This window comes from Petaurus breviceps, unplaced genomic scaffold, assembly GCF_028583685.1.
Source record: "Petaurus breviceps papuanus isolate PSGF00001 unplaced genomic scaffold, PetGlider_PUasm1.0 91133, whole genome shotgun sequence".
Taxonomy (NCBI): Eukaryota; Metazoa; Chordata; class Mammalia; order Diprotodontia; family Petauridae; genus Petaurus; species Petaurus breviceps.
In genome coordinates, this window is record NW_027187419.1 from 72,726,692 (window position 1) to 72,744,117 (window position 17,426).

The window sequence follows — 17,426 nt, forward strand, 5'->3', positions numbered from 1 at the left end:
GGACAAAGTGAGAGGTCAGTGCAGTGTGGACTTTGGGAACAGGGAGTTCAGGAGTGTGGTCTGGCCTTTACACCCTAGAGGTAGAAGTGGCTGAGGCGCTGCGGCCCTGAAGCGACTGCCACGTGGCTGCTTCAGAGCTCCTGGCCTGCAGATTGTAGGGGGACCAAGCAACCAGTCTGAGGGGTAATTGCTCTTGCTTTAACCTGCTTGGATATGGATTGTGGTCTAGGATGGAGATCCTGGGGTGTTTGGAGGCACAGTTTGCCAGAGCCTGTGGAGGCATCAGAGAGGGCACCCAACTAATAGCTCCAACAGCTACAAAAACGCCAGTGATTTGGGACAAAGCTCCCCTTTCTGGAGCAGAGTTATACTGTGACAAAAAGCTCAAAAGTCAAGTAATTGAGTGGCAACATGAGCAAACAAAGGAAGCAAAACAAGCAGAGCAATCCGACATTAGACTCCTATTTTGGGGACAATAAGGATCAAAGCATTGAATAGGAGGAAGACAGCGAAGTCAGAACACCTGCACCAAAAGCTTCCAAGAAAAATATGAGTTGGTTACAGGCCATAGTGGAGCTTAAGGAGGATTTTGAAAAACAAATAAGCAAAATGGGGGAAAAATTGAAAAGAGAAATGAGAATGATGCAAGAAAATTGTAAAATGAGAGTCAATAACCTGACTGAAGAAAATAACACCTTAAAAATAGACTAACTCAAATGGCAGAAGATGCCCAAAAAAAAACATAAGGAGAAGAATGCCTTAAAAACCTAAATTTGGCAGATGGAAAAAGAATCTCAAAAGCTCACTGAAGAGAATCATTCCTTCAGAATTAGATTGGAGCAAATGGAAGCTAATCACTTTATGAGAAATCAAGATGCTGTTAAGCAGATCCAAGCAAATGAAAGAATAGAAGGCAATGTGAAATATCTCATTGGAAAAACCACTGACCTGGAAAATAGATCCAGGAGAGATAATTTAAAAATTATTGGACTACCTGAAAGCCATAATCAAATAATGAACCTAGAAATCATCCTCCAAGAAATTCTTAAGGAAAACTGCCCTGATGTGTTAGAACCAGAGGGCAAAATAGAGGTTGAAAGAATCCACTGATCACCTCCTGAAAAAGACCCCAAAAAGGAAACTCCTAGGAATAATATAGCCAGGTTTCGAAGTTCCCAGATCAAGGAGAGAATATTAGAAGCAGCCAGGAAGAAACAATTTGAATATTGTGGAAACACAATCAGGATAACACAGGATCTGGCAGCTTCTACACTGAAGGATTGAAGGGCTTGGAATATGATATTCTGGAGGGCAAAGAAGCTGGGATTAAAACCAAGAATCACCTACCCAGAAAAACTGAGTATCATGTTTCAGGGGAAAATATGGTAATTCAGTGGAATAGAAGACTTTCAAGCATTCTTGATGAAAAAAAAGCAGAGTTGAATAGAAAATTTGACATTCAGATACAAGAAGCAAGAGAAGCTTGAGAAGGTAAACAGGGAAAAGAAATCATAAGAAACTTATCAAAGTTGAACTATTTACATTCCTACATGGAAAAACGATAATTGTAAATGATGAAACTTTTCTCAGTATGAAAATAGTTGAAGGGAATAGAAATAGAAATATATATATATATATATATGTCTATATAGGAGGGTATATAGGCATATGAATACATATGTGAATGTGTGTGTGTATATATATATATATTTACAGGTATACATAGATAGAGGGCACTGGACCAATTTAATAGGAAGGGATGATACTTAAAAGGTGAAACTAAGAGGTGAGAGAGGACTATAACGAGAGGAGATGGGGAGAGATAGAATGGGGTAAACTATCTCATATGGAAGAGGCAAGGAAAAATGATTACAATAGAGGGGAAGAACAGGAAGGCAAAAAGGCAAAACCTTATTCTCATTGAATTTGGCTTGGGGAGGGAATGACATACACACTAAATAGGGTATCTCACCCTACAAGGGAGTAGGTGGGAAGGGGATGAGAGGGAGGATGATGGAAGGGAGGGCAGGCTGGGGGGGAGGGAAATTGGAAGTACCCACTTTTGAAAAGGGACAGGATCAAAGTAGCAAATAGAACAAGTGGGAGGTGGGATAGGAGGGAGGGAAATATATTCAGTCTTTTACAATACATCTACTATGGTAATGTTTTGCATAGCTACTCATGTACAATCTATATTGAATTGCTTATCTTCCAAGTAAGGGTGGGTGACAAGGGAGGAAGGGAATGAATCTGGAATTCAAAGTTTTAAAATAAAATGTTTAAAAATATATAAATACAATTATTAATACTATTTTACATGTAATTGGGAAATAAGATATACGGGCATTGGGGCATAGAGATCCACCATGCCCTACTGGAAAAGTCGAAGGGGTAATAGGGGAAGATATGGGAAAGAGCAGATTTGGGGAGGGAATATTCAGTGGGATCATTGTTTTGGGGTGGTGGGTAGGGAAAAATGGGGAGAAAATTTGTCACTCAATCTTGTGGAAATAAATGCTGTAAACTAAAAAATAAAAATGGAAAAAAATTTTAAAAAAATTAAAAAAAGAAAGTGAAAACAACAACAACAATATGCTTCAATTTGCATTCAGACACCATCAGTTTTTCCTCTTTAAGTGGATAACATTTTTCAACATATGTCCTTCAGAATTGTCTTGGATCTTTGTATTGCTGAGAATAACTGTCATTCATGGTTGATCATTTTATGATATTGCTATTACTGTGTGAAATGTTTTCCTGGTTCTACTCACTTCACTTTGCATTAATTAATGTAAATCTTTCCAGGTTTTTCTGAGAGCATCCTGCTCATCAATTTTTATAGCACAATAATATTCAATTACTATTATATACTGCACCTTGTTCAGCCATTCCCTGATTGATTGACACCGCCTCAATTTCTAATTTTTTGCCACCACAAAAATTATTAATATATATTTTTATACATATAGATCCTTTTCCTATTTAAAAAAATATTTATTTGTTTTTACTTTACAACATTCATTTCCACAAGATTTTGAGTTACAAATTTTCTCTGTCTCTCTCCTACCTCCCACTCCAAGATAGCAAGCCTACTGAATACCCCTTCCCCCAATTTGTCTTCTCTTATATCTTCCCCCATTCCACTTTAACTTATTAGTAGGGCAAGATGGCTTTCTATACCCTAGTGCCTGTATATCTTATTTCCCAGTTGCATGTAAAAAACAACTTTTTTTAAATTTTTTAACATTTGTTTTTAAAACTTTGATTTCTAGATTATTTCTCTTCTTCACTCCTCACCCACCCCCACTGGGAAGAAAAGCAATTCAATATAGGTTGTACAGGTGTAGTCATACAAAAGATTTCCATAGTAGTTATATTGTGAAAGACTAATTACATTTCCCTCCTTTGACCTTGTCCCTTTTCAAAAGTGTTTGCTTCTAACTACCCTCCCCACCTCAATCTGCCCTTCCTTCTATCATTCCCCCTCTTATCCCTTCCCCCACTACTTTCCTGTAGGGTAAGATATCCAATTGAATGTGTATATTATTCCCTCCTTAAGCCAAATTCAATGGTCGATCCATTCCCTTTCATCTTCCTGCTCTTCCCTTCCATTGTAACAGTTTTCTCTTGCCTCTTTTATATGAGATAATTTACCCTATTCTATTTCTCCCTTTCTCCTTCTCCTAATATATTCATCTCTCACCTCTTAATTTTATTATTTTAGATATCATCCTTTTGTTTTCAACTCATCCTGTGTCCTCTATGTATACATGTACATACATATACACACTTACAGGTATTTGTACACACATGCACCCTCCTATACATACATATGTATATATACATATATGTATACACACATATACGTACACATATATGTATGTATACATACACATATATATTCCCTTCAATTATCCTCATACTGAGAAAAGTCTCATGAGTTACAAAGATTTTTCTTCCATGTAGGAATGTAAATAGTTCAACTTTAATAAGTTCCTTATTGGGGTGGCTAGGTAGCACAGTGAATACAGCATTGACCCTGGAGTCAGGAGGACCTGAGTTCAAATCTGGCCTCAGACACTTAACACAAAACTAGCAGTGTGACCTTGGGCAAGTCACTTAAGCCCAATTGCCCTACCTTCCCCCCCTCCAAAAAACCCCCAAAGTACTTGTCTTTAACAAATACATTTTAAAAAATAAGTTCCTTGTGATTTGTTTTTCCTCTTTACCTTCTCATGCTTTTCTTGCTTCTTGTATTTGAAAGTCAAATTTTCTGCTCAACTCTGGTCTTTTCACCAAGAATGCTTGAAAGTCCTCTATTTCATTGAATATCCATATTTTCCCCTGAAGTATTATACTCAGTTTTGCTGGTTGGTGATTCTTGGTTTTAATCCTAGCTCCTTTACCTCCAGAATATCATATTCTAAGCCCTCTGATTCCTTAATGTAGAAGCTGCTAGACCTTGTGGTGTCCTGATTGTGTTTCCACAATACTCAAATTGTTTCTTCCTGGCTGCTTGTAATATTTTCTCCTTGACCTGGGAACTCTGGAATTTGGCTATCATACTCCTAGTTTTCTTTTTGGGATCTTTTTCAAGAGGCAATTGGCTGGGGTGGCTAGGTGGCGCAGTGAATAGAGCACTGGCCCTTAAGTCAGGAGAACCTGAGTTCAAATCCAGCCTCAGACACTTAATACAAAAACTAGCTATGTGACCTTGGGCAAGTCACTTAATCCCAATTGCCCTCCAAAAAGCCAAAAAAAAAAGAGGCAATTGTCGAATTCTTTCAATTTCTGTTTTGCCCTCTGGTTCTAGAATGTCAGGGCAATTTTCCTTGAGAATCTCTTGAAGTATCATTTCTAGACTCTTTTTTGATCATGGTTTTCAGGTAGTCCAATAATTTTTAAATGTTCTTTCCTGGATCTATTTTCCAGGTCAGTGATTTTTCCAATGAGATATTTCACATTGCCTTCTACTTTTTCATTTGTTTAGATCTGTTTTATAGTATCTTGATTTCTCATAAAATCATTAGCTTCCATTTGCTCCAGTCTAATTTTGAAGGAATTATTCTCTTCAGTGAGTTTTTAAAATTCCTTTTCCATCTGGCCAATTTGGCTTTTTAAGGCATTCTTCTCCTAAGTGGTTTTTTGGGCCTTTTTTTTGCCATTTGAGTTTGTCTATTTTTTAAGTTGTTATTTTCTTCAGTGTGTGCCAGTGATTCCCTCTCCTGAAGTCTGCCCTGGCCTGTCTGGGCCATGAGTCTTGCCAGAGTGGCTCTGTTCCCAGCCTGGTGTCATAGACTCTTCCTTTTGTCCTGCCAGGCTTCCTTTAGTGGGAGATTTGCTTCCCTCTGCCACTTTGTGGGTTTTGTAGCTCTAAAATCTGTAATTTTTTAAAATAGGTATTAGATGTGGTTGGAGCAGGAACTTGAGCAAGTTCCTGCTTTTACTCTGCCATCTTGGCTCTGCCCCCTTTTCCTATTTTTAAAAAATCTTTTTAGGTTATACACTTAGTATTGGTATTGCTAGGTAGAAGGTTAGACACAGTTTTATAGTCTTTTGGACATCATCTTCCTTATTTCTAACTCAAATTCCTCACATTACAAATAAAATCAGTTCCCTTGTTCCATCTTCAATAGAAATGGAGAGTAGGAGGATACTGATCTATCAGCTCATCTTCAAATGGAGATGGAATCGTTCTTCATCTGGGCCTCAACATAAGGGTAATTCTGTCTCTTGTTTACCTGGCATTTAAAGTAGTAGCTCACAAACTATGAGCTATGGATGCCTAGGCAATCATGGATTTATTGTTAAGAGGCTCTTGAATCCATATGTTTCCCATGCACTGGTATAGTTGTTTGTTGTTGTTCAATTGTTTTCAGTCCTGTTCAACTCGTTGTGACCCCATATGGGGTTTCCTTGACAAAGATACTAAAGTGGTTTTCCATTTCTTTCTTCAACTCATTTCACGGATGAGGAAACTGAGGTAGACAGTGGTATGTGACTTGCACAGGCTCACATAGCTAGTAAGTGTTTAAGGTCAGATTTGAATTCAGCAAGATGAGTCTTCTTGATAATGGGCCCAGTACTCTCTCCACTGGCCCAACAAAATATGCCTCATGAATAGTGGGTTTTCTTTCAATGATTTTTATTATCTCTGTTTTATTTGTATCTAATGAAAAAAAATTCCAGCCTTTCGGGAATAAAATATGATCTTTTCTTTTAAAAACATTACTACATTCATCTTAGCTTTTTGTCATGTATTTTTTCAATCAACAAATATTACTATCATCCACTATTTGATCACGCCTAGCTAAGATGACTACCTCCACTTGGTTATCCAAGATTTCAGCGATGATTCCTCACTCAAGTGCTCTACCATGGGCATCTTTTCCCAGAATCTTATAATTTTCAATTTTATAATCTCAAATTTACATTGTTCTCTCTCAGTATACCATTCACCTGGCATTCTTAGGTAAGTGGCCCAGAAACACAGGAGGAAAAAGAAGAGTGTAATTCAAAATCAAGCAAAAATCCCTCCCCCCCAAAAGTCAGGAATCTCTGATAAGAAAGATTTATTAATAATTCATACTCCATATTCCAAAAAAGAAAATGATTTGATACAGGTTGCAAAGTTAATGATCACATCTGAAACTGAGCAATTCATAATTTAAAAACAAAAAATAATAATCAGAACTAAGAGAATAGCTAAAGGAGTAGAAAAATAGATTAAGCAGGCACCTGGTTTGAATGAATTACTACAATGGACCCTGAACTTAGCTCTGAGTTGACTCTGAGTTTACTCAGAGCTAAGGCGAAGAAGAAGACACACTTAATTATATAGTTCTCATTGTCTAACATAAGGAATCAGATATTCTAGGGGTGGGAGGGGAGACATACTTTGTCATGCTACTGACCTCTATCAACAGGAATTTATTACATGGATCTTTATGTGAAAGGCAACGAGTAACACAATGGACCATTTGTTCTGCAACAGTCTCACAAAATATATGGACACATTTTTCAAATAGACATTACTGATATTGACCTTCTATAAAAGCTGAGGCATAAGATTCCATCTTAACATAGTGAAAGGTTTTTCACTAAGATAATATGGTCCCAGTACATAGTTTTCTGATGATCTAACTTAATACATGGATAGAATTTAGACAACCTCTAAAAATAAATAGCCAAATTGTCCATTAGCCAGTCTCTCTGAAATATCAGGTGTCTTAATCAGGCTCTTTTCAAGTGCTGGATCACAGTACATTTATGGTTGAATGGACTGAGATCTTTTAAGATCTTAGTGGTGCACAAATTGTTAATAGAAATAAACTGCTAATTGAAGAAACCTCCATATGACTTAGATCAATGGTTCTTAGACTTTTTTTTTCCTTTTAATGAGATCTCTTTTAACCTCAGGGACCCCTCCCATTATAATAGTGTGTGATAGTAATATTTGTTGATTGAAAAAATATATGACAAAAAGCTAAGATGAGTGAAGCAATGTTTCTAAAAGAAAAGATCATATTTTATTCCCAAAAGGCTAGAATTTTTTTTCATTTGATACAAATAAAACAGGGATAATAAAAATCATTGAAAGAAAACCCATTATTCACGAGGCATAGCTTATCAGTGGTCTCAGTTATGCAAATGATCTCAGAACCAGAGAACTGCTTCAAACTGCAATTGGGAACTTCATGGTCTTTGGAGCAGTCAGATAAGGAAGGCATCCTATTCCTGGAGACTCATGGGAGCTGGCATAGGGCTCCAAGAGTCATGGTACCTGCTAACAAGTCCACATAGACTCATGAAATGAAACCCAGATGCCAGCATAGATTATCATACAGAGTGAACATTCACTTTGGAAGTATAGAACAAGTCTGATCATCTAGCAAATTTGTTTCAGGAAAACCAATCAGGACAGAGAGGAATTAGTCAGAGCACAGTAGGACTTCCATATGCAAAACCATTGAGACATGCAGGGAGCTTACAGAAGGGAATATGAGGTCACCGAGGGACCATCTAGCAGAGGTCCCCAAAGTGGATGATCCTGGCCCTGGGGGGTGTTGGACTGATCCAGGGAGGCATATTAGCTTTAGTTGCAATTGGGGGGGGGTGTTAACAAAAATAAGGGGAAGCATAAGGAGAGAAGAGAAGAAAATTTTGAAAAAAATCATTCATATTTCATCTGTTGTGTAACAGAGTTGAAGTAATAGTGATTATTTTCCAAATAAACACACAAAATACAAGTTATAACTAATCAGTGGTTGAGTCTGCCAAAAGGTCTTAAAGAGCAAGTGTTGGCAAGTCAGTTTGTCACACATTGTCTGGAAGTCCAGCATGCATTGGCAGGAATATGTGCCTGTAATGACTTGTTTACAATACAAACCTATATGATTACATGATGCAATATTGCATTATCAAAATTTCAATGCAGGGGTGGCTAGGTGGTGCAGTGAGTAAGAGTGTCAGCCCCGGAGTTGGGAGACCCGGGATTGGTTCCGGCCTCAGATACTTAACACCCACACAAAAAAAACTGGTCATGTAACCTTGAGCAAGTTACTTAACCCCAATTGCTTTAAAAAAAATTTCAATGCAGGAAAAAACCTACAAATTTACAATAAATTATTAAATCTAAGATGTGTTATTTAAAAAATATTTTATATTTTTGAAATGATGCAAATAAAAAAAACATTAAAGGGTTAAAGAAAGTAGATTTGCAGGAGGCTCTAAGTAATTTTTTAAAGAGGGGGCAGTAGGACAAATAAATTTGGGAACTCTGGTCTAAAGCCTAGGTGAGAAATATTTGGGATCAGTTTCCTGTCCTAGGGAGCCAAGAGTGAAATTTGCAAGGGCCAGAAACTATATAGCAAACTCTAGGAAGGTATATAGGAAAAAACCTGCAAAGTCAGTACAGTATAGCCTGAAATTCTGGGAATAATCTTTAGGTCCAGGAGGAAAGTTTCTTTCACAACTGGGGAAGAGGTAAGCTTGTAAATGTTTAACAACCAGCTCTCCAGGAAAAAAAAAAGTATATGACACACTTTTAAGTTTAATCTGCAATATTAACATTTTCCCCATGATTTCTAAAGTCTAGAAATAAATAAACCAGCCCCTGGTTTGTAGCATTTGCCAGTTTCCAAAGTGTAAACATTAACACTGAAAGCTAAACAATTGGCTGCTGCACCAGTAGGAACGGGGTCCAGTATGCCCAGAGAGAAAGCTTGAGGTGCTGATTCAGAACAAACAGCTGTCAGGTGCAGAAGCTAGCTTAAAAGCTTCCTCTTTCCCTTTGGTAGAGGTGGATTTTATGGAAGAGTTGTACCACACTGCAGCAGCTGTGCGCAGAGATGTACTTGTCGTAGATGGGAGAAAAGCAGTGTCCTCCCTCAGATGGCAGCAGGTAAGTACCCTATAAACCTACAGATGTCTTTCACCAGCCAGTTAGCATTTATAAAGTGCTTTGTTGTTGTTCAGTTTCTAGTTGTGTCTGACCCTTTGTGCCCCCATTTGGGGTTTTCTTAGCAGAGATACTGAATTGATTTACCATTTCCTTCTTCAGTTCATTTTTACAGATGAGGAAACTGAAGCAAAGGTTAAGTGACTTGCCCAGGATCACACAGTAAGAGTCTGAGGGCCAGGTTTGAACTCAGGAAGATGAGTCTTTCTGGCCTGGCACTCTATCTACTATACCACCTAAACATGTGTCAGTTAGTTACTGGGAATACAAATACAAGACAGTCTCTTCCCTAAGAGAGCTTACATTCTAACAGAGGAAGGCAAGGCTTAAAAAGAAGGTGAAAATCAGGGTAGTAGGCATGGTAGAAGAAATCTGGAGTGTAGCCTGGAAAGGAATGAGACATAGCTTGTCTGAGTGCACTCCTTAAATGGAAATTCTAGGGAGAGCCATTTGGTCTGAAAAAGAGACTACAAGGGTGGAGGGAAGTCCTAATGTGTGAATTCCAAGGCTGGAATGAAGCTTCAGGATAAAAAGCTGGGGTATGGTGATGCTTTGGGATGGTAGAGACAGGTTGGAGTGTCGACTGGAGTAGCATCACTTCTTGACGGTTATTATCCTCACCTTTCAGGACACTCACAGAGGGTTTTCATTGTACTAACACTAAAACTGGTCAGTTTCTTTAGGGTATCATGATGGCAAAACCAGGGAATGAAAATGACTCTACCCTTACAATTGTGAATAAATTATCCCCTTTCCTCCTTTAGTGGGAGATTTTTGTGCCATGGCCAGTGATTGGTCAGGAACTTTGATCACTGACTCACATTAGAGCTATCTCCTCTCTGTCTCCTGCAGAGCAGTGTTATTACCCCCATCAACATAATCATTTTGACCAGGCTTGTGATTTCATTGGCCCAGGGATGATCAGTACCAGCTTATAGAGAGCTGCCTGGGAACACTGAGAGATCAAGTTTGCTCGGGAGCAAACAGTCACTGTGTATCAGAGACTGAGCTTGAACCCAAATCTTTCCGATTTTGAGACCACATCTCTATTCACTATACCAGCCTCTCTTTGATTGTCACTATCATATTAACTACCGTTAGAGCCAACTAAGTGGCACAATGGATAGAATATTGGGCCTGGAGTTAGGAAATCCTGAGTTCAAATCTGGTCTCAGACACTTAATACTTGTGTGAACCTGGACAAGTCATTTAATCTTTATCTGCCTCAGTTTCCTCATCGTAAAATGGGAATGATAATAACACCAACCTCCCAGAGTTATTATGAGGATCAAGTGAGATGGTATTTATAACATGGTTAGCACAATGCCTGCCACATAGTAGGTGCTTAATAAATATTTATTTCCTTCCTTCCCATTTATGTTTTGTGGTTACAAAACGTTTGATGTACATTATATTAATCCTCACAGCCGCCCTGTGAGGTAGACTAGAACATACTTCTCGATACTTTGATGGATTTGTAATTTCATCTATGTGTGTCTGCCTCCCAACACCACAATCACCATTCACCTAAACCCTCTCATCCTGTGCCACTCTTGTCCATATCTTCCTGTCTACAGAGGGTCCAACCAGTGTCCTTCCTCTCATTCTATTGACCTGGTTCCTTACCAGTGGAGCACACAAGTGGTTTATTTGTTATTCTGCATTCTTCCACCTCACCTCTTTTCTATTCATATACATATTCAATAATATGTTCTGTATTTCAACTGAGGAAATTGAAGCTCTGGGAAATGGAGGCGTTTGCCAAAGGTCACACTGAATTTAAGTGGTAGGTCCAGGACTCAAGCCTTGGGTCCAGTGTCCTCTCTACTACTTCATGCTGTGGGGCCTCAGTGCTCTCAGGGTGCGTAGGCATAGGAAGAAGCAGCACCATCCTACACAAGCCACTGCCTGGTGGTCTGTGATAAGGTTTGGCTCACAGACCATTGCCTGAAGCAGTTATGTGCCTCAGGCAACACCTTTACACATTGTTCATTGTAGACAGGAATATAGTGGGGAAATGAAGGAAAAAGTGACTTTTGGTCTGGCATCCAACCCAGACAGAACAGGGGCAGGGCTGACTCTGGGGGAAGGAATTAAAAGGATGAGTCAGTGCAATAAGAGGAGAATAAAGTAGACCTAACTTCATTTTTTATCTTCATTGAGGATTAAGTCTAGCTTTTAGATTTTGTAACTTTGTGACTTGTCACCTTTACTTATTAAACCATCTTTTCTGCCCTGCCCCTAATTTTTATTTTACTAGAAAAAAAGACAATTTTTTAGGACATTTAAAGGAAGATTATTTAGGAAAAAAACAAGTTGGGAGAGAAATGGAATCCTCCCACTTCACATCGAAGGAGCTCAATTGAGAAAAAGGGTGGGGGTGTAATGAGTTTTAAAAAAGGGAGGGCAAAAAAGGAAGGAACTAGTAAGTCAAGCCCTGAGATTCATGGACAAAAAAAGTAGAACTAGGAGAGCTGATAGGCCATCCGTAGGGGTGTAATATCACCAGAAGTACCTCTGCCAGTCACATCCACAGAGACTTAAAAAAAAATTAAAATGAATTTGGTCTGAAGAATTTCACATCTCTTGAGATAAATAAAGACAACTTGGATATAAATAGCCTGACCAGGGTTGGGAATTGTAATTGATTCAGTTGAGTTCAATTCAATTCAGTTCACATCAATGTAAGATGTAAGGTGAGAGTCTAGGGATGTGAAAGACATGTCCCAATCAGTCTTAATCCTTTTACATTCTAAAGTGACGCTTCCTGTGACCTTCAGAGTTTTAATCTGAATTGGCAGCCTTTTCTTTTCTAAGTTCAGTAAATTTGGGGTCTTTAACCTTCCGTCACTTTGTCAGTATAAGAATGAAATGTATCAATATGTGTGGAAATAAAATGGAATGCATGGTTATATGTGAGGTCCAAGTGCATCAATTCAGTTCATTTGTATGGGAGAGAATAGATTGTGTTTGAAGGTGGCAGATATACGGAATTTGTGTTTTTGATTTGTTACTGCTCCAGCAGTTTGTTGTTGGGTATCAAACTTGAAAGCAGAGTGTCAAGGAATCTAAACCTCACACTAGGCTGCATGTTTGGAATTCATCAAGCCCAGGAAAGATACACACATTTTTAAAATGCCATATAAAAGATTACTTTATATAGCATTTAAAAAATGTATATAGAGGCAACTAGGTGGTGCAGTGAATAGAACACTGGCTCTTGAGTCAGAAGGACCTGAGTTCAAATATGGCCTCAGACACTTGACACACTTACTAGCTATGTGACCTTGGGTAAGTCACTTAACCCCAATTGCCTTGCCTTCCCCCTCCCCCCAAAGAAAATGTATATCATATATATGTATATGTGTATGTGTATACACACATATATGTATGTGTATATATGTATATGTGCATATATATATGCCATATAAGGTAATCCCTGGGGCAGCTAGATGGCACAATTGATAGAGTTCTATGCCTGGAGTCAAAAAGACCTGAGTTCAAATGTGAACTCAGACACTTACTAGCTGTGTGATCCTGGGCAAGTCATTTAACCTCTGTTTGCCTTAATCCTTTGCAGAAGGCAATGGCAAAATACTCTGGTATCTTTGCTAAGAGAATCCCATGGACAATATGGTCCATAGGGTTATGAAGAATTGGATAAGACTGAATGACTCCAGCTCTTTTGGGGAGTTGAGTTTAGTGTGTTTCTTTAGTTCACTTGTAGAAATTATAGAGCATCTTGTTACCTCAAGGACTGAGTTATATTGCACTTGAGCAATATTAGGGATTTCTCTTACATTAATAGGAACAGCCTAGAGTGCAGCTGTTAGGTCTCTTCTGGGGCAGCAGCATTTAGGTGAAACTTTGTTGCATCCTTTCTGCTAACATATGTGAAAACAGAAGTAGCAACCTGGCTGTAGTCCACTCATCTGAGTATTAAGTATGGTGGAAAGAGTCCTGGAGACAGAAGACCAGCTCTGACTCCCACTCGCTGTTTAATTCTGGACAAGTCACTTGGGCCTCTCTGAAGCTCATTTGTAATATGGGTCTAATAATAACTGTACTATAGGACTCACAAATTTGTTGTGAGGGAATGAATTGTCAACCCTAAAGCTGATAGGGAGAGGGACTGGACCTAAGATTGCAGTGATGTAGGGTCCTCCTGGATGAAGAAGTTCCCTCTACCAAGGCAGGTTTGCACTTTCTATGAAACTTACTGTCTTAGAGGGTTTGCCTAGAGCATGGAGAGTTTGTGTGACTTTTATGTATGACATATGACTAGTATGTGTCAGACTCTGAGGCTAAAGGCTCCTAAAGTGCAATAGAAATCTGGACTATTCTTTTTTTATCATGTTGCCTTCACTTAATTTGCACATGAGGAAAATACAAGGAGAGGACAGCCAGGACTGTTTGTAGTTCAGCAAAGATTGTGGGAGGCTAATCTGAGCCATTTGCCTGTCCTGGTTTTGCTTCAGCTTTCTAGGACATTCCTGGGACATTCCCCTAACATAGTCCTGTCCCCTCTCTTCCACCCAACCTCCTTTCACCCCCACCCACACACATATATAAAAAAGGATCGTATTTTTTGCATAACTATAAATTGAGACTTCGGATGATTTCTTTGGTTGTAAATAATAGGTCTGCATTTTCCATCTCAGACATCATGTTTATTAGAAACCTGGGGCAGTATAAGTTGAATTCAGTAATTTCTTAGCTCCCAAATTTATGAGGCTTCTGTCTATTAGAAGGGGTGGGGAAATGGAGTTCTACCTCTTTAAAACATGTTTTTATTGGGACAGGCTGTTTGCCATTGCTGCTCAAAAAGGACCCGAAAGGGAAAAGACCATGAATCACTGGACTATTTGCCTTGGAGTCATGCCAAATGGCAGTAAGTTTTTAAGATAAACAGTGCTCAGGATGAAAGAATGGCACTGAAGGTAGAAGTCTCTTCCCTTTAGGCATGTACTTTACAGCTGTTGGCAGGGAAGGGGCACAGAGATTTGTTGTAGAATATTGTGCAAAAGGCAACTGCCCAGTGGTATTTACTTCTTGGCATGTTTTCCAAACTCATCTTGAATAGAGGAAAAAATTCCTTTTCTTGAGCCTTAAAGTACATATTCACTGGTGAAATACTATATAGATCCATGTTCTCATTGATTTCTATTTGATTGTGAATCAAATACTTGATTTACTTGAGGGCAGGTAGATTGGACAGGACTGTCATATTTGGTAGGTCTCATTTGTCACAATTCTTCCACACAACTGTGCAGTATGATGTGTACATCAGAATTTTGATCTCAACCATTCATTCATTCAGCAAATAATTATTGAACACATTCTATGATGAATTAGGTACTTTGGCAGGATACCCTAATGTGTAAGACATAGTTCCTCTTCTCCAGGATCTTTCAATCTAAGGCATGTACACATGTAACTAGAATATATGGTAATAAATAAATAAAATATGTCAATGAATGGTACCAACAACATTTCAACTCAATCCAACAACTCAGTAAGTAGTTATTATATACTATGTGCCAGGCACTGTGCTACATGTTGGGGTTACAGAAACAACTACCAAACTGACCCGATCATCAAGGAGTTTATATTCTTTTAGGGGGAAATTGTATATACATTAAAATTAAATATATATTATATACAGTGATTTCTGGGGAGAGGGCATAGGTTTAATGTGAAAGGGCATTTGTAAGGTAAGAGGGATTGGGCTGATATGAATGGTCATAAAGGAGCAAAAAGCATTGACTAGCTCATAAGAACCAGGTAGCCCATGATTCTGAGTGAAACCGCAGGGCAATATAGATTGTTATGCCCTTCAAAGTAGTAATGGTAATGTTGATTTGATTATCAGTCCTTGAGTAACTGGTAGAAAATGGGCTTCACTAATTCATAGGATGGAAAGAAAGGATTTATGGAGGAGGAGATGCTTAAGAGGGGATTTAAAAGATGGGTAGGATTTTGATAGGTGGACAGGGACCATAATGGATAGCATTTATATAGTGACTTCAATTTTGCAAAGCATTTTACATATTTTATGTCATTTGGTCCTTACAACAACCCTGTGAGGTAAGTCAACAAGTCAACAAGCATTTATGAAGCACTTACTATATGCCAAGGACTGTGACAGTCACTGGGAATACAAATACAAGCAAAAAGAAGAGTTCCTGCTCTCAAGGAACTTACATTCTAATGGAGGAAGACAGTATATAAAAGGTGAGGGTGAGGCATGGCAGAGAAAGTCCAGAGAGTCAGGAGTAAAGCTGGGTGATGAAAGAAGACATGGTGGGCCTGGGAATTTCCCTTAAAACGGAGGTCTTGGCAGCAAGTGACCATTCATAGGAAGGGGCCACACCTCACTCTAACTTTCAGGGTCAGAAGGCTAGTGGTGGCATCAACTTCAAAGATTAAAAGGCTGCTGTGGCAAGGTGGTGGAATTCAGAGAGGAAAGCAGAGAGATAGGTGCTATTATTATCTACATTTTATGAATGAGGAAACTGAGGTTCAGAGATCAAGTGACTTCCCCAGAGTCACAAAGCTAAGACGTGTCTGAGGCATGATTTGGACTGAATAGTTTTTGAGGTCAAGTTCAGTGCTCTAGCCAATGTATCACTTGGCTTTAGAGAGCTGGAGGAGCAGCCTATGACTTGGGTGCTGTTCTATAGCTTTGTGCAAATAGATAAAATGTTTTTGTAACTTAACTCAACATGTATTTATTTACTAGTACTTACTTTGTAGCATGGCATACTTAGAAGAGCTCCTTAATTGGAATCAAATGACCTGGCTTCAAATTCCAGCTCTATCGCTATCTGTATGACTTTAGTCAAATCATTTACATTCTCTGTGACTCAATGTCTTCAGCTTGTACATTGAAAAAGCTGATAAATAGAAGTATGTATAGAATGGTTTTACACACACACATACACATATTTGTGTTAATGGTGACTATCTCTAGAGTGGGGTGAGGGGAGAGAAAAAAAGAAAGTTATATAATTTTGTTATTATATTTAAAAGGAATAGCAAATTGTATATAATAGTTTCATGCACAATCATTTTCCCCTATTCTACTATGTTATGGAAATGCTTTTTTTTTCTTAATTTCAGAATAAAATAAATAAAAATTAAAAAATATCATACATGTATTTATATGTGTGATGGAACTTTCAGACTACCCGGGAAGTAACTTCCTTAGTTGTCGCCCTTGGGATCTTCTATTACATTTCTGAATGTCTTAAGCAACCTATTTTATTTAAACATTTTTATCAATATATTCTATTTTTCTACTACCTTTATTTTTCCAAATATAACCCTTTCCCCTTCTCTATTAAGTCATACTCTATAAACAATGAATTTAAAAAAGAAAAGGATATGTGTTAGACCTGTGATTTCATTGTTATAGGGAGAGGGGAAGGGACACATTTATATAACATCTACTATGTGCCAGGTACTATGCCAATCACTTTATAAATATCCTCACATTTGATCCTCACAATAGCTCTGTGAGGTAGGTGCTGTTATTATCGCTGTTTTACCGTTGAGGAAACTGAGACAAACAGAAGTTAAATAACTTACCCAGGGACATATAACTAGTGCATATCTGAGGCTGGATTTGAACTTCTTGACTTCAGGCTGGGTATTCTACCCACTGCACTAGGGATACTCTGAGATGAAGGAATACCTTATGTTAGTAGACATAGATTGACACCTCCCTGTATCTTACACTATTAGATCAGGGATTCTTATCCTTTGTGTGTGTGTAATGAACCCCTTTGGCATTCTTATGAAGTCTGTGGATCCTTTTTAAGAATCGTGTTTTTAAATGCATAAAATAAAATATGTGGGATTTCAAAGGAAACCAGATACATTCAAACAGTTTATATCTATCTATCTATCTATCTATCTATCTATCTATCTATCTATCTATCTATCTATCTATCTATCTATCTAT